Source organism: Leptonychotes weddellii, chromosome 8, assembly GCF_054177405.1.
Source record: "Leptonychotes weddellii isolate Sample4059 chromosome 8, ASM5417740v2, whole genome shotgun sequence".
NCBI classification, from domain to species: Eukaryota; Metazoa; Chordata; class Mammalia; order Carnivora; family Phocidae; genus Leptonychotes; species Leptonychotes weddellii.
Genome location: NC_138376.1, coordinates 32889588 through 32910825, shown reverse-complemented (window position 1 = coordinate 32910825; position 21238 = coordinate 32889588). Strand labels below are relative to the sequence as shown.

At 55.8% G+C, this 21238-nt stretch overlaps 1 protein-coding gene and 1 long non-coding RNA gene across 2 annotated transcripts in view; both read right to left on the bottom strand.

The window, feature by feature from the left end:
* The window catches only part of POLH (DNA polymerase eta), a 277794-nt gene that overhangs the window by 15817 nt on the left and 240739 nt on the right, over nt 1–21238 (bottom strand). The gene's annotated exons all lie outside the window — the stretch shown is intronic.
* The window catches only part of LOC102740852 (uncharacterized), a 42433-nt gene continuing 23428 nt past the window's right edge, over nt 2234–21238 (bottom strand). The window contains exons 2-3 of the long non-coding RNA XR_014147400.1: nt 17226–17289; nt 2234–3523 (exon numbers count right to left, since the gene is read on the bottom strand). This is a non-coding gene — a long non-coding RNA (uncharacterized LOC102740852). The remainder of the gene's footprint in view (nt 3524–17225; nt 17290–21238) is intronic.

The window sequence follows — 21238 nt, the reverse complement described above, 5'->3', positions numbered from 1 at the left end:
GGAATTCTGGCCCGCCTGGCTCATACAGATGTTGTGAGGGATGGGAAAGGCGTCCCAGCCGGAGATGGCTGACCTCCTGGTCCACGCAGGCTCCTCTGCCCAGAGTAGGGCACAGTGTTAGCCCATAAGACATTTAGGGGTCCATGAAAGTGTTTTATTTTTTTAAAGATTTTATTTATTTATCTTGAGAGAGAGAGAGAGAGCACACGTGAGTGACAGCGGGGGAAGGGGCAGAGGGAAAGAGAGAATTTCAAGCAGACTCTATGCTGAGCGAAGAGCCCGACGCGGGGCTCAATCTCACGAACCTGAGATCATGACCTGAACAGAAACCAAGTTGGATGCGTAACCTACTGAGCCACCCAGGCGCCCCGATGTTTTAATTTATTTTAAAATGGAAAGGAAAAAATGATTTTTTTTTTAAAGATTTTATTTATTTATTTGAGAGAGAGAATGAGAGAGAGAGAGAGAGCATGAGAGGGGGAGGGTCAGAGGGAGAAGCAGACTCCCTGCTGAGCAGGGAGCCCGATGCGGGACTCGATCCAGGGACTCCAGGATCATGACCTGAGCCGAAGGCAGTCGCTTAACCAACTGAGCCACCCAGGCGCCCAGGAAAAAATGATTTTTAAGTCAAATAAAATGTTTTCATATATAATATGGATATATTTGTCTTTATTCCAACACAGTTATAAAACATAATTTTTGGCATTTGTGGAGGAAGGGGCTCACAAAGGCAAAAGTGCCTATGGCCCAGAAAAGTCATAATGTGGTCCCACTGACCAGTGCTGCCACTCAGTGAGGGTAGGGCAAAGGCACTCTTGGTGGCCCTAAAGAACGGCCCCGACCAGAGGGAATACACTTGGGCCAAAGCCCTCCTGGGGTCATACACCCTGGGAATTGTGGGAAAGGGAGAGAAAAGGGAACAGAGACGTGAAATAGGAGCCCTTCACCCTCCGCCCTTGGGGAGACCAGACCAAAGGACAGAAATAGCCTTATACCTCGGAAGACCCCTAATCTGAGGGAAAAGCTGGTTCTCTGAGATGCAGCCCTGCCTCAGGGAGCCCCAGTCTGAGGGGAGACATAGATCTGTCCGCAGGGAGCCCCAGTCTGAGGGGGGAGACAGCCCTGCCCTCAGGGAGCCCCAGTCTGAGGGGGAGACACAGCCCTGCCTCAGGGAGCCCCAGTCTGAGGGGGAGACACAGCCCTGCCTCAGGGAGCCCCAGTCTGAGGGGGAGACACAGCCCTGCCCTCAGGGAGCCCCAGTCTAAGGGGAGACATAGATCTGTCCGCAGGGAGCCCCAGTCTGAGGGGGAGACACAGCGCTGCCTGCAGGGAGCCCACAATCTTACAGAAAAGACAAAATAAAAAAATGTAAAACACAAGAAGCAGCTGGGGGGAACGTCCTCAAAGCCTGTATCAGAAGTAGCCATATGGCCATCAGAGAAGCCTGGAGAGAGCTCCCAGGTGGCTGGAGGAGGGCAGTCATCTCAGCAGAGACAGAGGCCCTGATCCGAGGCAAGGAGGGACGTGGAGGCAGTAGGGAAGGGAGATGCTGGCGCCGTTGTTCAGGAACAAGCCAAATGGAGAGGGGAGAACTGCGGGTCTGGGTACAGAAGGGTCTCAATATCCAGCCCAGCCCCTCCATGCCGTGCCCCCACCTGGGGTCCCCCCAGACCATGGCTATCCCGGGGGCATCTGTGTCCAGAGCTGCACAGGGACACAGGAGTGACTCCTGGTGCGGTCAGGTATCCGCACGTCCCAGGTGTCCCCCGCCCACCCCCACCCCCCGCCAGGCGCCCTACAGAATTAAATTACCATATTGGAAATAGCAAAGTAAACACCAATAGGTAGAGTGCAAATTAAAGCCGTTCCTCCCAGATACCTTATTTATAGACCTGAGCTCAGTGGCCGCGCCCTCCTGGGCAGGAGCTACAGGAGCAGAGCAAGGCACCTGCCCCGTGCCAGCTTGTTCCCAGGACACTGAGCTTCTTTCTGGCAGGGGTGAGGGCAAGACCCCTTTGGGGTCTGGCTACCCCGTTCACCTGGCCTCCCGGGGGTGAGGTGGGGGCCATCTAGGTGACCCGGGCTTCCACCGCACAAGGGCCTTGGGGCCAGTGACTGGTTCAGCTTACTATGAGGGAGGGAGTGGGGGCGGGGGGATAGCGGGCCAGAGCTGAGGGGTACAGCGGCCAGGGAACAGGTGTTGGAGGTTGAGATACTACAATGATGACCAGAGCTAACACTTACACAGTAGTTACTGTGCTAAGTGCTTCCAAGCCTTAGCTCAGTTCATCCTTGTGAGAGGTCTATGAGTATCTCCATTTTACAGATGGGGATACTGAGGCACAGAGTCCTTCCATAACTCCGTGGCTACTAAGTGTCCCACAGGGATTTGAATGAACCTCACAGTTTGTTCACTTAACCATCATACTCTGCCACTCAGCTGCCTCTCCAGAGTCCTCCCCAACCAATTCAGAAGGCTGACTCAGTAGCCTGGTGCCTGCCAGCCTGGCACTCTCTTGGTCTTCAGTGTTTTCCCACCAACATACGTGCCAACTTTCACGTAGGAAAGTGCCTGGCTCCATGCCTTGCCCATTGGCGGGCAGGTGGACCAGCTCGGTCAGGCCCTCCAGGGGCTGGGGGCAGAGAGACACCCACACACATTCTCCCTGATCCGCAGCCCTCCCCGGCCTGCCCCCAGTCCCTGCTGCATTGGCAAGGGGGGCAGGCCAAGGCCATGAGACAGAGCATACCTCCCTGCAATGTCGGCCTGGTTGGGGTAAAGTGTGACCTTGGCCTTGTTGGCGTGGTACTCTAACCCATGGAGCGCGAGGCCACGGATGGTTAGCCACAGGTTTATTAGTGGAGGGAAGATGCCGGGCCAGGGCCAGGAAACCACACTTTGTCCAATTTGCTCATCCCACCAGACCTGGGAAAGCTGTCACCATCTTGGCGGCGGGGAGCCAGGAACAGAAGCTGTGGGCTTGGCAAGAGGGCGGACGGGAAGGAGAAACGGCCACATTCTGTAAAGAAGAGAAAAGGCTCGCCAAAGCCTCATGCTCTCAGCCAATCAGCTGCACATCCGAGAGCTGTTTCCAGTTGGAAATCAAAGGACACCAGCAGACTGACCCTTTGCAAATATCCCCCACTGTCCGGCAAACACCACATGCTAAAAATAGCCCCTGTCCTGAGGAGGCAGGCTGGAGGCACTGGCCAAGGGACAGGCAGGCCCAGGGGGTGAGCTCAGCCTGGCTCCCACTGGACGCACACCTGTCAGGGTCCCCACCTTTTCTTGCTGGGAGCTCCTTATCTATTTGTTGGGGGGCAGGGATAGGACTCTAGCGGTTAAAGATCAAGAGGCAGCCGGTAGGCTGGGAAGTGCTCCACGAGGTATGGGGCCTTGGCCAAGTCCCTTCCCCCATTCAGGACTCAGCTTCTCCATCTGCACAGAGGGGACAGCAAGCCCGCCTAGTCCAGGAGCAGGAGCCACGTGAAGAAGGCCAGGGTTGCCATCCCGCACCAGACCCTGCAGGAATAAGAAGAGCGACTTTGATCCAGTGCTCAACACTTGACCTGTCCCAGTCCCCTTGACCCTCATGATGGCCTGTGGCGAAGGTGAGAGCACTAGCTCCATCTTACAACTGAGGAAACTGAGGCACAAAGGGGTGACATGAGGCACTAGCGCAGGGTGGCTAATGAGGGCTCGAAGGAGGACTTGAACCTAGGCAGTTGGGCTCCAGAGCCCATGTTTTAACCAACTAGACTCTACAAGAGGCAGAATATGTCATTCTTAGGGTGGAAATAGAAAGAGGTATGTGTGTATTATCCCCAGGGCCCCAAGAACCCACCTCCCCTCAAAGAGACCTTCTAGAACCCAGAGGCCGGGATGGAGAAACCAATGACCCCTCATGTCCCCGCCATCTCTGCTTCTCCCCTTGGGGGGCCAGACAGAGCTGTGGAAGCTACGGCTGAGCCAGCAGGCTGACCAGCGTGTGAAACATGCCCCGGTCAGAGAGCCTGGGTGGGGTGGGGGTAGCAGGCTGCCAGCCATGTGGTCCCCAGCCCACGCACTGTCTGGCCGACCAGGGGGTTGGATGGGGGGGCCATAAATAGCAGGCCTCTCACCGGTGTTGGGAATAGAAACCCAATCCAAACAGTGTGGTGAGTCAGGGCTTTCCAGAGTAGCCACAACCCCCAGGGGCCTGGAGGCAGCTGTGAGGGCCCCCTTCTCCTAGTGAATCTCCTGAAGGATCAGGTCATCTTGGGGAGAAAGCCTACCTGGACCCAATCCCAGAATCCTTCACAGCTCAGGATGGAATGTCAACAGGTGACAGGACACCAACAGGTGATATTTATTGAGCACCTACTTGGTGCCTGGCCTGTTCTGAGTGCTTTGCATGGATTATTCCAGTTAAGTTCACCACAGTCATATGAAATAGGTCTGTCATTTCATCCATTTTACGGAGGAGGAAATTGAGGCAGAGAAGGGTGAAGCATGTGACTCTGGTCACACAGTTAGAATGGGCTGGATGTAAGATGTGAACTCGGGCCACCGGCTGCCAATGGTGCCTCTTGTTCCTGGGCTTGGGGTCCTACCCCTGAGGTCATCTTGGTCGGGGTGGGGGTCCCAACATCCAAGGAGAAGGCAGTAAGGGCTCAAGGTGCATGCACTGAAGGCCCACCAGACAGGGCTAGGGCTTCTGCCATATGGAACTTAAATACATCCTCTGACAGAACGGAGCCTGAAGAGCAAGGGATGGGGCAGGAGGGGGGCACTCCCCAGCAGGGCTAACTTGCTGAGAGCCGGCTCAGCCTTGCAGGTGAGGCCCCTGTTCCTGGAGGAAGTGGTGGGGAGGCATCCCCGAGGCCATTCAGGGGGCTACATTAAGCATCCTACTGCTACCCACTCGGGGGCCCTTCTAGGATTTTGAGGCCCAGAGAGGAAGTTCATGGTCAACTGTTGATGCCCTTTAGAGATTTTTATCAGGCCCAGATACCACTCCTGCCATACGGACCCCACCAGACTTGGGACTCTTTTTGTGGGTTTGCCTGTTTTGAGTAGCTACCCTTCCTCAGGGTCCCTCCTCAGGATACTCATGACGCTGATTTGCTGGCCTGGTGAAGACCTTCATTTCTCTTTCCCTTCCAGGATTTGTTGCCAGTGGCCCATGAAGACGTGGAAAAACCTGGACAGAAGCCTAATGTCTATGAGTTCTTGGAATGAGGAAGCCTGTGTACATGTGGGGCGGGGGCAGGTGGCAGCCTGTGGCCTGGGTTCTGAGAGCATGGGGTGAAGTTGCCCACCTCTCTCCTGGGGAGACATGGGGGGTTGGGGGAAACCAGACCCCTGCCATGGATCCTAGGCATTCCTGGAGGAGGTGCCCTGGGCAGGCGCTCAGCATTTCAGGGGGGAAAGGAGGTCACCATCTGGGGGACAGGGGAAGACAGGAGAGGGAAGGCTTTCTCAGAATTGAGTTCGAGGAAGAGGATGCAGGCTGGCAGGCCTCCCTCAAACCAAATGCCCGGCTGGCTCTCCCGCCTCGGAAAGACTGGCTCTCCACCCAGCTGACCCAAGAAGCTGCCTCTCTCCCCCAAGGGAGTAGATGTGGGGTGGGGCTGCCTTTCGGGGCTCCCTCTCCTGCCCCTACATTCTTGGCAGGAAAGCGGAGTAAAGGGAGGACAGCTCTGGGCCCTGCCTCAGTATCCCAAGCCCCTTCTGCTCCAGGCGCCCATTATAAGGCCTCCTGGGCCAGGTCGGGCTGGCAGTGACACAGAGCTGGAAATTGGGTCCTTCCCCCCATTGTCTGGGTGCCTGGCACATACAAGATGCTTGGTTAGTATTATTTTGAGTGAACAAGTATTCAGATGATGCAGGAGGCCTTTTGGGGGAAATTCTAGATGTGGAGTTTAGAGGCAGCTGAGCTCCTCTGGACTTGAAAACTCGGGAAGGATCCAAGGCTGAGAGAGAAAGGGCAGCATTTCCCCCAGGCCTCAGAGTCAAGAGGAAGGAAGCGAGCGCAAGCTGGCCAAGGACAGAGCCGCCCAGAGAAGGAGGCGGCAACAGGGCCCGAGGCAGGCTACTCGTGGCCACACAGAACAGAACTGGGCACAGGAGGGGACATGCCTGGGGCCAAACTCTCCGGAAGATCACTGTCCTCTGTTCTCTCTGCCTGTGAGAAAAGAGAGCCTGCACAGAACCACAGACCCGGGGCTCGGCAGGGTCTCGTCGGCCACCCTCTGCCAACCCTAAGATGCCGGATGGTCGGAGCTTTTGAGGCCAAGTCTTGGCACCTTTCAATCATTCTGCACATGTTTATGGAGCACGGACTGCCTGTCACACCGATAGAGGACCTGAAACAGCAGGGAACCAGAGGCAAATCATGGCCATCACGGGGCTTGTGTTTTAGTGAACAGAGACAGGCAATACATAAATCAATATATATAAAAAAATAAATAAATAAGAAGAAAGCAAAGTAAAGGAAATAGAGAATGCAGGTAGGGGGACAGGAGGTGACAATGGAGCAGAGACGTGAAGCTCTGACGTGAAGAGACAGAGAATCACAGCAGCTGGGGGCAGAGCCTGCCAGGCAGAGGGGGCAGCCCGTGCAAGGGTCCTGAGGCAGGAGCTAGTGTGCTACAAATTAAACAGCCAAGACGTAGCTGGTGGGCTTGAGTGGGGACAACGAGGGGAGGATGGGAGGAGGGAAGGTTGGGACACCTGGGAAGCCAGGTCAGGCAAAGACGTGGGGGACTATGTGAGGCTGGAGGCTTTTATCCTGAGTGAGCAGAAGCCGCTGTGGAGAGAGGGTGGCCAAGGGCTGACGGTGTCAGTTAGTCTGAAACTTGGCCCCCGCGAGCGTTAGTTCACTCCTGTAAGAGGAGTGACCTCACAGCGCTGTGGCAGGTTTTAAATAAAATGGTACCTACGGAGGGATCCGTTTGAAACATAGTGATGACACATGGTAGGTGATACTAGGTTATTCTGGTGATCCTCAGCAGGGCGTTCCCTCTAGAATTACCCCCAGCAGGCAGCCTTCCTGCTGCTGCCTCCCTGGCCGTGGGAGTTTTCCGGGAGGGTCTGGACTTTTCACAAAGCCAGTTTTGCTGGGCCTGCCATGTTCTCCAGTATTCCGTCTGATACCAAGGCGGGCATCTCCCCCGGGGAACACCCGGTCAGAGCTGCCTGGCACCGTGGGGCCTGGGGATGCCCAGGGCAGGACTGCCCACGTGAGTGGGATGGGTAGCAGAAATCAGGCAGAGGGCAGGGAAGAAGTAGCAGGTGCAGGGTGTCCGGGAGGGGAAACATGTGGTTGTCAACGTTGACGCGGCTTCTCCCTCCTTCCCAGCATCTGGGGGCAGATCCAGGGCAGGCTGTGTCAGCTGGCAGGGCAGGCAGGTCTCCTACCGCCTCGCTGAGGCAGCCAGAGTAGGCGGGCTCTTCTCGCTGGTTCCTCGATCAGAGCGGGAGTCACTGTCCTATACAAACAGATGAGGCTCTGGGCCTGCCTAGGCCCTCCCAGACCCTAAGGAATCCCCGCCTTGGGACCGAAAGCAACCTATGGCTGGTGAGGCAGACAGACTGGAGCTACCACTGACCACGGGCTGCCATGTACAGGCCCTGCTCATTTGTTCCTCATGGTATCTCTCAGTGGTGGGGACTGTTGGTGCCACCCTCGGGTCTCCCAGGCTCCCCCAGGTCTCTGTATCGGGCCTGGGTGCCTCCCCCACCTTCTGTGGTTTTCCCTTCTGTTCACTCTTCCGTGGGTGACTGCCCCAGGCTATAGGAGCCGCTTTGTCTGCAGAACCCAACGTACCTGGAAGTTTACACCCCCCAAAGTGGCCCTTAGCCAATGACTGGGGTGCAGACGAGCAAGGTCCCATCTCCCTTATCTCTCATGGGGAGGACCCTGGCTGAAGCCATCCGCTGCACCCTTGTCGGCCTCTTCCTCTCCTGTCCCCCAGTTCCTGTTGTCTCGTCCCCAGTCCCCCGGGGAGCACTACCTTAGGAAATCACTGAGCCAGGAATCCCCTCTCAAGGTCTGCTTCTGGCGAACTTGATCTAAGACGCCTTCTAAGGTGGTAATAGTAGTAGTAGTAGTAATAGCTAACATCTACTGAGTGCCTTCTATGTGCAAAATATTGTCTTAAGCCTTTTACAGTATTAACCTGACAACAAGCCAGTGAAGCAGTCTCTCCCATTATCCCCATTTCACAGATGAGGAAACCAAGGTACGGGGAGAGCAAGTCAGTTGCCATGGAGATACTACCATTATCCTCATACTGTGGCAGTCAGGATTCTTACTCGATACCCCTTCTAGGAAGGCTGGAGCACACACAGACATGCACAGACACATTTTGATGATGTGGCATGCAGGGCTAATGGGCCAAGTCACAGCAGACATGCTCCTGCCCCCCAAATAGGCATTCGGAGAATGTCCTGTGACGTGGTATGGCTACAGACCCAGGACAGCCATGATTTGTTTGTCCTTACAGGCTCATCAAGGGAGATCTCGGGGATATTTCTTGTCCAATCCCTTTTTCCCATTCAAAGGAATTGGGCCCGGGATGGCCCATCGCGTGAGGGAAGCCCTTGGGTCTCCAGATGTTCAGCCATTGCTTGGCACATCCCGTGCTCGTAAAACAAATCTGCTGAATAAATACACAAATGACTTCAGGACTAAAGGTGGGGCCACAAACCGAGGTTCTGCAAAGCCAGATTTTTTGGTGGAGAAAACCAAATATGCATATGCACATGCACATTAAATTGAATCAACAGAAAATACTGTTCCCAATAGTTTCTGAACAAACAAAATCATAATCAATTCCAGAACCATGAGCACTAGGGCCCCCCCCTCGGCCACTTGCTTTGCCAGGAGGTGTGGGGGGCCCCAGACAGGCAGGACAGAGAGACCCTGGCCTCTAGGAATGTAGTCTACTTGGGCTGGGGTCTTGAGGAGGCCTGGGGAGCATCCCGACCATCAGGATCCCAGGAGAAGGGAGTGTCCAGCATAGGGCAGCAGCATTCTACATTCTCAACTAAACAACCAGATGCCCTCTGTGAGCCAGCTCTGCTCCACCCCCTCCTGGACCCCCACCCCAGTTCAGCTGGTCCCTGGGCCACAGACACCACCAAGGGGATCGGCTGCCACCTCATACACCCGAGGCGAGAGCCCTTTCAGTCCCAGAGTCAGAAAGAAGGAGAACCCAGCCAAGCCCAGCAGGCAGATTCAGCGACAGAATGCTGCTCCTTATCTGGATCCCTCTCGCCATCTCTCGCAGTCTCCCAAAGGGGCTTCCCCTGTGTATGTGTGCAGGCGGCCCTCCTTGTCTAGTGGCGGACATTCAATGTACCCTTTGTCACAAACCCCTTTCAAAAGCAGAGCTATTCAGACGGGGCAGCAAACTTTGGGACGATTCATTATCAGGCTGGGCAGCAGCTGGCCGGCTGACCCCCTCCTCTCCCCATCTCCATCCTTCCTTCTGGTGGGAGTGGCATGAGGGGCCAGCCTGAGTGGGAGCTCTCCTCCGGGGCGTCCTGCAGGGGGTGGGGGTGTGGGCAAGACTCCAGCAGGGCATGGCTGACAGGGCCCTCATGGCTTCTAGTGGTGTCCCTGCCATGCAATGTCTCTGAGAAGTACGCCGACCTAGGCACCCCGGGCAAGGTGGGGGTACACACCCACTGTCCAGAAACAGGCAGATCTATTTCCTCAGGGCTGCGGGAGACTATGAGGGCCCTGCTCCCCATCACTCTGATCCCCCTTCCTAGGGCAGCCGGCAGAGAAGAGAGGCCCTGTGCCCAGCACAGTGCCAGGCACACAATAGTCAGTCAGTCGACAGACACTACTGAGTAACAAGCAGGTGGCGTCTATCCACTAATGACACTGCCCCCCCCAGGAGTATGGCCCCGGGCCAGAGCCTCTGGGATCAGAGAACCCGCCTGTGCTCAGGCCCTCCCTCCCCTCCAAACGTGCCCTCCTGAGCCCTGGCCTGTGACTGCACTTCCTTTCTCCCCCTCCCCCAGCCCTCCACCCCATTCTCTTCTCATTTTTCTTTCTCAGTCCCCATTCCTCTGTCTCTTCCCCCTTCCATCCACTCCACAGACATTTTCTGCACTCATACCCTGTGCTGGGCCCTGTGGGAACAGATCGAGTAGGCCTTGGTCCCTGGCAAGCACGCGGCAGGCAGTCACCATATGCTACGGTTTAGGGGCAGGGGTTCCAGAGTCCCTATCCTGCCTGGGAAAGGGAGAAGGCTTCCTTGAGGAGGGGCCGTAGAGATGAGTCTTTAAACTGAGGGCTGCTGGAGGGGAGGGGGTGGGGGAATGGGGTAGCTGGGTGGCGGGCATTAAGAAGGGCACGTGATGGAATGAGCACTGGGGATTATATAAGGTTGATGAATCACTGACCTCTACCTCTGAAACTAATAACACGCTATATGGTAATTAATTGAATTTAAATAAATTTTTTTAAATGTATGGGAGGTTAGGAAATGGAGAAGGGGAGGTGGGGGGCAGTATTGCTGCTAGAAGGACAAAGGCCTGGAAACCAGATCGAGCTTGGCATGGCGGGGAGGGGGCTCAGGGATCCGGAATGCCTGAAGCAGAGTCATACCTGGGGCCCTCGGGCCCTCATCACCTCCTCCTGCCCGGGACCCACTTCTCCCTCCTTTTGCCCGGACCTGTAGCAGAATACCTTTCCGAACAGGGTCCCCAGGAGGGCATGGGAGAAGGGTGTTTGGAGTCAGTGCCCAGCTCCACCACCTGTAGGGGGCGCTCCCAGTCTCTCTGCCCAGCCCCTCCCCCCCTTCTCCCCAGCATCAGTCCCCCCACTACCTGCAGTTGCTGTCCCCATGAGCCTGGGACTGGCCGCAGGGAAGGCCTGGGATCAGAGACGGCCAATCACAGGATCCCATCCCCTTGGCCAGAAAGATTGGCCCCAGGATGGGCACATGATTCGAGGCCTTCCCTGGGTGTTCCCTCCAGCCACCAGGGAAGAGGGATGCTCTGTAAACTTCAGCAGAGAGCAGTCACAGAGTTGGGGTGAAGATTAAGTCAGGGAATAATAATGGGATAGAAAGTGTTTCATTCAATGCCTCCCCTAAGAGCATGTTACCTTTTGTTTCTGTTTTCCGTTTCTTTCCCAACCACACATCCCCAAAGCCCTGGAGAGTCCAGCAGGCCCCTCCTGGTACACAGGGGGACACGGAGGCCTGGATAGAGGCTGTAACTCACTCTCTCCCTAAGTCTCCCGTGCTGCTCGGCCCACGAGAGGTGGCTTCCCACGGCGACAGGTGTGTGACTCTTTTCTGTGCAGACTGCAGCTCAGAGGACCCGCTAGCCGTCAGGTTTGCCGTGACCGAGCAGAGAGGCCCAGTGAAGACCCCCCTCTGTGCCTCCCACCTCAGGCAGTCCTCCGCACCCCCGACGTCTCCCCCAACTCTGCTCCGCGGGGCCTGGCTGCTGCGGGCTCGTTCTGTGAGTGCTCCGCCACAGCCCGGCACAGGAACCACCGCGGGCCATACCAGGCCTCTGGGATCACTCTTGCCCAAACCACTGCATGTTTCAGAGTAACCTCTGCTGTTCCCGTGGGAGTGGGACAACCAGGAAAAGGCCTCGAAAACCAACCTGGAAGGTTTTTCAAACAAAAGAGTGTGATTTCCTTCAGGGGAGGCAAGGAGAAGGGAAAAAATACCCCCCCATGGTCCTCCTTGGCTCCAAGTGCCTCAGTCACCGTCTTGGGTGCATTTAGTGGTTTGGTGACTGTGGGCGTATTTTAAAATCTGCTGTCCAGGCAGAGAGACAAAGGATGCTGGTGTGGGGCCAGGGGAGACCTCAGAGGACAGGGGTATTCATCTTGTTAAAAATAGCCCACCCGTTGCTATTTCTATTGAGCTTGGCAAACATTGCTGTATGATTTTCCCTTTTTTCGGCCATGCTTTGCTTGGACCATCTGATAAAAATAGTAGATAACAAGCTTAAAAAAAGCTGGGATATTTTTACATGTAAGCCCCCCTTGGAGTGGGCCTGGAGTGGGGTGGCCGGAGAGCGGGGAAATGGACAAGAAGGGGAGAAGCCTGGGTCGTTGGCTGGGGGCAGGGCCCGTGACCACAGGGCACCAGGGACAGGAGGAGGGCAGACGCAGCCCAGGGAGGAGATGCAGGAAGGGATGTGGTGCTTTCTCCTATGTCCACAGCTCAGGGTCAACAAACAGAGGCTGGGCCCTCCTGACCCACCGTGGACTCTGCAGTTTCCCAGGCCCCGCTGGCCCCAGCCCTGACCTTCAGCACTATTCCCACCACCCTCCCCAGCACCGGGAGGCTGGGCCGGATACAAAGCAGGCTCTGGGCATCTCTCTCGGCTAGGTTGGCAGTGACAGAGCCTACAACAAGGAGAAGAGCCTTGTGGGGTGCGGCCTGAGGCCCAAAGCCACCTGGACACAGATGCTGAGGCCAATGAGGAAGGATGGGGCTGCCCAGGCTGGACCACGGGCCTATTCTGGGGGCAACAGTCAGCATGTGGTCTTGGGTGGCTGGATCCATAATTCTGAGTGTCCAGCAACACGGGGACTTGAGAGAGGCCGATGTGTGTGTGTGTGTGTGTGTGTGCGCATGTGAGCGGTGGCCGTGCACAGGGCTGTCTATGGGGCACTCCCCTAGAGTGATAGTCTCATGGAAGTCACTGCTGGGTCCCACCACGCCCCCCCAACCCTGACTCCAGAAGCGGTGCCGAAGGAGCGAGACTAGACAGAACTGGACACACAGCTGCATGGGGACCAGAGGTGTAAAGACAGAGCAGGCCTGGCCATCTGGCACGGAGGGGCCGGGAGACCCTGTGTGTGTCAGTCTCCATGGCCAGAGGCGGAGGCCTCCTACCTTTTTGAGCTGAAGATTAGGGTAGGTGCCTAGCTCACACACCAATTTCTGGGGTGCCATGGGGCCAGTGGGGCCCACAGAACCACTGGATAAACTCTTCCGAATTTAAGCCCTCGGGTTTAGGAGCCTGGGGACTCCCCACGGGCAGCATTTGTGTCTCCCTGAGTAGACTCCCCAAGGGTAGGGTGGCTCTCCCCACAGCCCCCACTACCCACAGCCACAGACTTCCCAGAAGTGACAGGCTTATTAGCTGCCAAGCCAGATGCCCAGCCCAGGAACCAGGAACTCACCTTCTTGCCCCCATCCCTGCTTTGACCTGCACTGCTCCTGTCTGTTGGGGGGGAGGGAGGGCTTTAGAAAAACATGTTCGTGTTCCCCACAGTGACCTTGACAAGTTGGCAGACAAATCCATTCCCACTTAAAAACTGATCTAGGGAGATGACCCTGAGTAGGCTGAAGCCACATGGCTGAGAGGCGCCACCCCTCCCCAGCTGGTCCAGGACACACACACACACCACACACACACCCGCCCCCTCCCAGGTAACCGGGCAGATATAGATGCCCTAAGGCGGGAGCTCCCAGAGACAGGCACAGGCTGGCCTCTGCCACCCAAGAGGTGGCCAGAGCATTAGGGGCACTTACTGGTCAGAGCACTGTACAGGGAGTCAGGAGTCCTGGAAGGGCTTTGCAGAAAATTACTACGTGACCTTGGAAAAGTCACTTCCTCTCTCTCTCTCACTTTCTCTAAGAAACGTTCCTTGTAGGAGGAAAATTTTTAAGCCCAGGCTGAGGCACGCAATAGGCTTCAGTATTTGGAATAAATAGATGAAAGAGGGAATCAATAAACGGGTGCAGCAGGGCTAGACCAACCCCTTCTGGGCCTGTCCCTTCAGGCTTCTAGGCCGATGTCCTCCAGGGCAGGCAAATGTCCCCAGCTGTCCTGAGAGCCATCCCTTGTCTGGCAGAGCCATGGCCGGGTCCCGAGCCGGGAGAGCCAGTTCTGCAGGCACCACGGCCCCCAGCACCTGCCCAGAGACCTGAGTTTCCTCCCTAGTCCTCCCCCTTCCCTGGGTCTGTTCCCCATCATTACTTCCAACAGTCATCCCCCCAGGGTCACGTGCTTGCCAGGGAGCTCAGAGGGCTGTCAGACTTCCAGCTGTCCCCTCCCCTGCATTGTTCCTGGGCACTGTGGACTTTGCAGGACAGCTGGAAGCCCATTGGGGGGAGGGGATGCTGGGCCCGGCAACTGGTGGGGCCGGTTTCTCAGCTGAAACTTCAACGCAGGTAAAAGGCAAACAAATAAACAAGAGGCCAAGGGCACCTCTGCCCCGGGGGCATGGGAGCAAGAGACAGGCAGGGAGAGGACAGTAGCCTCCTGAGCCCTAAGACCCTGGGGATTTAAACACGTTTAAAACTCTCTCCCCGCTAAGCCAACTGACCCCTCACTTCTTTTTCCGGGGGGTTTGGGGCTCTGTTAATTCCACCATGAATATGTGGTTCCCGGGGCACTGGGTTCCTGGGAGTTAATAATGACTAAGAGTTGTCCCTGAGGGAGCCCCAAGTATGAGCCTGGCACTGGGCTTATGCCTCGTGCAAGCATCACAAAAATCCCACCAGGTAAGTAGGTGGATATTTTTATCAACCTTGTTTTCTAGATGAGAAAATAGAGGCCCAGAGAGGTTAAGTAATCTGCCCAAGGGCACACAGCTAGAAAGCTGCAGAGCTGGAATCCCACTGCTTTCTGTCCTCTACTCACATGGCCACTACTCTCAGCTATCTCGGCCACCATCGCCTCTTGCTTGGACCGCTGCGGGGCCCTCGCAATGGTCTCCTGCTTCCACCCACACCTGGTCTCTTATAGTGAATTTTCTACACGTTGGCCACAGTGGGCCTGTTAAAGTGTGAGTCAGATCATATCCCTCGTCTGCCCACGGGAAACGTGGTTGTCCTATGACTGCCAAGGCCCCACGTGGCCTGCTCCCCTGCTACGTCCCTGAACTCAGACCCTCCACACACCCCGTCATCCCACTCCAGCCTCGCTTGTTTCTTCAACACAACAAACATACACCTGCCCCAGGGCCTTTGCACCCACTGCTCCTGCTGCCTAAAATGCTCTTCCCTGCATATCCACAGGACTCATTCCAGCAGGTTTCTGCTCAAATGTCACTTTTTCAGAGAAGCATTACCTGCCCCTCCTGCATAAAATAGCCCACCATCGCCTCTCTATGTCCCCGCCCCCCACCCTGCTTTCTGCTTCTTCAGAGCAATTCTGGCTACTGACATGTGTATGCACACGTTTATCTTGTTTTTTACTATCTCTTCCTACCAGAATGTGAGCTCTATGAAGGAAGAGGGTTTAATCCGTTTTTTTTTCATTGTTATATCCCCAGAGCCTAAACTGGTGCCTGGGAGAGAGTAGGTGCTTAATAAATAGTTGTCAAACAAATGAATTAAAGAATGAGCAATTCTAGAGCTGGAGTTTTTATGTACTCTGCTGTTTCTACCGCCGTGTTCTCTAATCTCAAATTCTCTGGGGCAGGATATGTCAGCCCCCTCCTGCAGATGAGGGCCCTCCTCAGGCTGAGGACTGACCGTGCTTCCTGATTATTCCACTACCTACCCCCATCCACAGGCAACACCCCTCCCCCAGCAGCACCAAGTATTGCCCTAAGCCTACAGAGGGTGTTCAAGAAACACCCATGGAACCCTAGGGCTTTGCATACCCAACTTATTCCCTCACTAATAACCATCTGCCGAGCAGAGGACTCCATTCTAGACATTCTGGGTGATTATCCAGCAATGACCAGCCGAGCCCCGCTCTGTCAGGCACTGCTTTGGGCACTGGCTCAGACCCAGGTATACGCGATGCTGCTCAACAAAGCTGGTGCTGCCTTATCCACGTGGATGGACGTCCACTGACCCAAACTGGACTGTCAGATAAGCAGACTTCTGGCCAGTCCTCAGCTGGGGCAGGCTGTCCTGGTTCACCCCTGCTGGCACTCCCACGTGGCCGCGCAGGCCCCCCTTTCCATCCCCGGCTCTTGCCTGCCGGGCCATAGAGTCTCCCTTCTTCCCAGCTCCTCCCAGGGGGACAGGCCTCCTCCCCACTCAGATTCTCCCCCACCCAGCAGGGTGCTTGGACCCTCAAGACGTTGGTTTCCCCTTCTGTGAAACAGGAAGCCTGGGGCAAGTTTTTGCTTTCCTTTAAGCAAATCTAGATGTGTACAAAGGTTCCCTCAAGGAATTCTCTCCCCAGTTTACAAAGGGATTCACCATAGATCTCTTTAACTAACCACTGACCTCATGGCTTAGAATATAGGGTGCACTTTACGAAATGAAATTCTGAGAGAGGGCTCAGCCACACGCACTCCTGCTCTCCCGGATAGGTCCCTGGGAGACTGTGGGTAGAAGGCCAGTGTGTTCAGAGAAAAACTTTGGCAGTTTCTCTGTGTGAAACTGAAATGACCTGGTCCCTCTCGGGCCACCTGTCTGTGCCTTGGGGGCTGTGGGACTTGGTCTGGGTCCAGCAGGCTCTGGGCATTGCTAGGCACCCTGAGGGCTGGGATAGTCAGGATTGAGAGGGCTAGGGGGAGGTCAGGGTGGCTTAGGCAGGTGCTCCTCCTGGACCTTGGCAAAAAATGTTCCTTTGGCAACCCTGGCTGCTGTCCTGGAAATCCCAGGACAGGGAGGTATCAGGCCCCCAGAACGGGAAAAGGAAAGGAGGTCTCTTGGTGTAAAGGTCTGACATTCGGGAGGTGCCTCTTTGGTTTCTTCATCTAGCAAGCATTTATAGAGCACTACATGGGCCAGCAAGGGGGCCAAGAGCTGGGAGCAAAGCGCAGACCCGGCGCTGCCCTGGTGGAGCTCACAGTCTGTGGAAGAGCCGGATGTGAGGCCTTGGTATAGGGCTGGCCCTCGGTCAGGCCATGGAAGGCACACAGGGCCTCAAAGTGCTTTTATAGATCTTATTCTTGCCACCACCTAGAGAGGTGGCTTTGTAACAGAACCAAAACCCGAACCTAGCTCTACTAGCTCCAGGCTGATGTTCCTACCACTCCTTAAAGTTGGTCCTCTGGAGACTTCCTTCCCCTCCTTGCTTCGACGCTTAAACTTAAACTTGTATTTTTAGGAAAGGCAGAACATTTTCTCTAGGACTTCCATTTTCTCTCCTGGATCCTTTGTTCCAACAGAAGTGATCTGCAAGAAGCTGAGTGGGACTTAGAGGCTCATTCCATGGTGAGGAAACAGAGCCGCTCTAGAAAAGCAATACAGAGTGGTGGCTTAAAGCAAAGACTCTGATGCCAGACCAAGGAGGTGTAGATCCCAGCTTTGCTATCAGCCGTGTGACGCTGTTTTACCTTGCTGTGCCTCAGTTTCCTCTTCCGTACTATGGAGTGATAATAGTGCCGATCTCCTAGGGACCTAGGGATAAGAGGGAAAGGATTCATATACATGAACACTTAATATACACCAGACACTGCTAGGTCCTTTCTAGAGTTTGTTTCATTCATTCTCCACAGTGACACAGGGAGGTGATATAAGTATTCCCCCTTCAAAGCTGAAGAAACCCAGGTTCAAAGAGGTAAGAGACTTAGTAAGTCAGAAATCAAACCCATTTAGCATCTCTCACACTGTGTTTAGTTCTCGATTTCATGTCTGCCTCCCCCGCGAGGCTGGTAGCATTTAGGAATTGTTAACCCAGGCTGGTGACATAGGCAGTTTGCTGAGAGAGGGGGTGTAGTCTGGTCATCACTCATCAGGAAGATTTTGGCTCCCAAAAAAGGTGGGGGGTGGCGCCTGGGTGACTCAGTCGGTTAAGCGTCTGCCTTCGGCTCAGGTCATGATCCCGGGGTCCTGGGATCGAGCCCCACATCGGGCTCCCCGCTCCGCGGAAGCCTGCTTCTCCCTCTTCCACTCCCCCTGCTTGTGTTCCCTCTCTCGCTGTGTCTCTCTCTGTCAAATAAATAAATAAATATTTTTTAAAAAAATAAATAAATTGGGGTACCTGGGTGGCTCAGTCGTTAAGCGTCTGCCTTCCGCTCAGGTCATGATCTCAGGGTCCTGGGATCGAGCCCCACACCGGGCTCCCTGCTCGGCGGGAAGCCTGCTTCTCCTCTCCCTTTCCCTCTCCCCCTGCTTGTGCTCTCTGTCTCTCTCAAATAAATGAATTTTTTTTTTTTTTTAAAGGTTAGGAACTCTCATTTCCCACTTCTTCAGAGCCCCCAGACCTTACCCAGCAAAAGGCCAAGTACTTGTCAGGTACTCAGATACATTTATTTACTGAACGAAAAAAGGAAGGAACAAACAAGGCAAACACCGAGGGAGAGACAGATTGAAGCAATAAGCGAATCTGAAGGAAATGGGATCCTTGTCTTGATTCTCTTTCTTACTCTGGAGGAAAACCAACAGCCAGGGAAGTAGACCCCTCACTGCAGGGGGGCTGCCTGTGGAGGGTAAGAGTGAGCTCTGTTTTTGTTTGCCTTCCACCAGTGGGGAGCAAGCCCAGTTCAGACTCCTCATCCCCTAAGACAGCCTCACCCCCTGGTGCCCACTCCTCCACGCCTGGCCCCTCTCAGAGGAGGCCTCTGTCTGCATCACTGGAGCGGGCTGAGGGCCCCTTTCCCTTGGGTGCCTGCCCTCAGGCCTGGGAGGGCTGGGGGGAAGGGCTGGCAGAGGAGGAGGCCTGGGAGGATCGGTTGGGGCCTTTCTGGCCTCTTTCCCCCACCCCCAGCCTCAGCTCTCAGCCGCAATGGGCCCTCAGGGGCCCCAAGCACCAGGGCCATGGAAGGAGCCCCCTCTCTCTGCCCCGCCACAGTCTGCCAGCTGGTTTGTACCCTAGAAGTCAGTGGCCTCCATCCGCATGGGCTTTTCCCAGGCCTGAGCCCAGGCCTGTGAACACCCTCTTGGGAGTCACTCCCCCCAGTCCTGGAAGCTCTGGCCTTCCCATCAAAGGCCCCAAGGGGAAAAGGACCAGTGGGTTAGGGAGTAGAGGCCAGAGCCTCGGTCACTCTCCCTGGGGCTGGCGTCCCATGGGGTGCCGGTTGGCAAAGGGCACCTCCCTCTTCGCCACACAGAGCTGGCAGGACAGCGGGTTCATCCTCCTTCAGCCACAGCCTGCAAAAAGCATGTTCCCCTGGAGCCTCGGGCCACTGGCCAGTCCACTGGGGACATCCCTCAGGGAAGGGAGGGGCAGGAGGGGCAGGGCGGGCACCCAGGCTGGCGCACTGTGGCCGGCCACCCTGCTCCGCTGACTGGCGGTTTTCACGTCTGGCTCCCTGTGGCCCAGACAGCCCCAACACGTCACTGGGGGACGAGCAGGCTCCTGTCCAAACTCGAACTCACAGCTCAAGCCCTCAGAGGCTCCCAGCCAGGGCCCAAAGAAGCGGGGGCAGGGGGAGAACACGGGAACACCGGTCTCTGGAGCCAGCTCAGGCTGGGCTGAGGGGGAGGGGCACTACACTTGGGGGTGCAGAGCCCCAGAGTCCAGGAGCACCCAGAGGGGCAGATATCACAGGACTCCTGGAGGAGGTGGGGCAGGAATGGGAAGAGAAGCAGGAGGAAAAGAGAGGGACAGACTGCCCAGAGGAAAGCCCAGGAAGCTAGGTGGCCCCCTTCCTGTCTCTCCTGACCCTCCCCCATCCTTCAGGCCCTTCGGCCATGCCATGCCCTGCCTGGAAGTGCTTCTCCCAGCCCCTCCTCACGATTTCATCCTTCAGGGCCAGCTCCAAGTTAGCCCTCTGAGAGTCTTCCCTGATTCTCCGTAGCTAGGAGCAATGTCTTCCCCTGAACTCTCGGAGCACAGGGTCTGCCTGTCCCCCTCTTTCTGTCTGCTTTGCCTCCCACACATTCATTCCTTCATACGAGCAATCGACAAACCTTATTGAAAAAGCCACTGCGGGCGCCTGGGTGGCTCAGTTGGTTGGGCGACTGCCTTCGGCTCAGGTCATGATCCTGGAGTCCCTGGATCGAGTCCCGCATCGGGCTCCCTGCTTGGCGGGGAGTCTGCTTCTCCCTCTGACCCTCCCCCTTCTCATGTACTCGCTCTCTCTCATTCTCTCTCTCTCAAATAAATAAATAAAAATCTTAAAATAAAAAAAAGAAAAAGCCACTGCATCAGGCGCTAGGGCGATACCGAACGGAGTTAGACTTGTTTCCTGCTCTCGAGGAGATGGCGGTCTTGGGGCCAGAACATGAGCCTTCTCCAGAGGCACAGGCGCTAGGATTCGGTTCCAGAAGCATTTCAGTGAACACCTACCACAAGGAGGGCAGCAAATAAGCACTTTTGAAACACAGTCCTCAGGGTGAGTGAAGAGACTGGGACAATGAGAGTTAAGTGCCTGATGAAGGTGGGCCCAGGGGGCCTTGGAAGCACAGACTCAGGGCCTCGGGCCAGAGGCACAACCACAGCTGAGAGTCCAAGGATGAGCAGGTCTCAGCCAACACAGGAAGCAGGAAAGGGCCCAGGGAACAGCATTGCAAAGGTAAAGGCTTGGCAATTTGGGGCACTGCAGGTTCGGGGGCCCACTGGAGTGCTAGAGGGTGTGCAAGGCATGCCACTTAGAGGTGGGCTGGGGCCAGAGCGCCAAGTCGACCACACCGGGAGCTGGGGCCCACGAGGGCTATTCTCCCCCAGGTCCATTCTCCACCCTTCTCTGGGGAGGCTGGCTCCCACGAGTTGTATCACTCCAGGTCCCCTGCCCTCTGGCTTCGTTGAATGGAGCCAATGGGAGGCACCAGGAGGTAATCTCAGGAGGGGAGGAGAGAGAGGCCCCCTAGCAGTCTTGCTAGACCACAGCTGGGCAGGGAGTTGTGTCCCTCTATCTGTGGCCGCAGATGACCCCTCTCTAGAAGCTACAGCTGCCTCCCTGTTTCTTTCAGGCCAGTCGCTGGCTCCATCCCGTGTTGGTTCCCTCAGCTCTGCTCACATCGCTGTAAAGAGCCCAGCATCCAACTCCCTTCAGTTACCCCTTTAAGACAGTCTTGGAGGCCTCCTGGGACCGTGACCCAGGACTTGCTTCCGGAGGCCTAGAAGGACCACTGGAGGGTTTTAGGACAGGGAACGAGCCTGAGGAAATGATGGAGGCTCCACTGAGGCTGCACTTTGTGGGTTGGAGAAGCGGAGGAAAGTATTCTAGGCAAAGGAAAAAGCTTCTACCATGGCACAGAGGTAGGAAAATGTGAGGAGTGTAGGCCAGAGTGGTAACTGTCAGAGCTTTTTAAAGTATGACACAATGTTCATTTTAAGCAACTCATCCGTGACCTGCTGGGGATAGATGGGGGTGGGTATAGGGGGGACTGGATGAAATGCCAGAGAAGCTGTGAGGAATCAGATAGAGGAAGCAGCTCTGGTGAGGAGGAAGAGAGCCTAGGA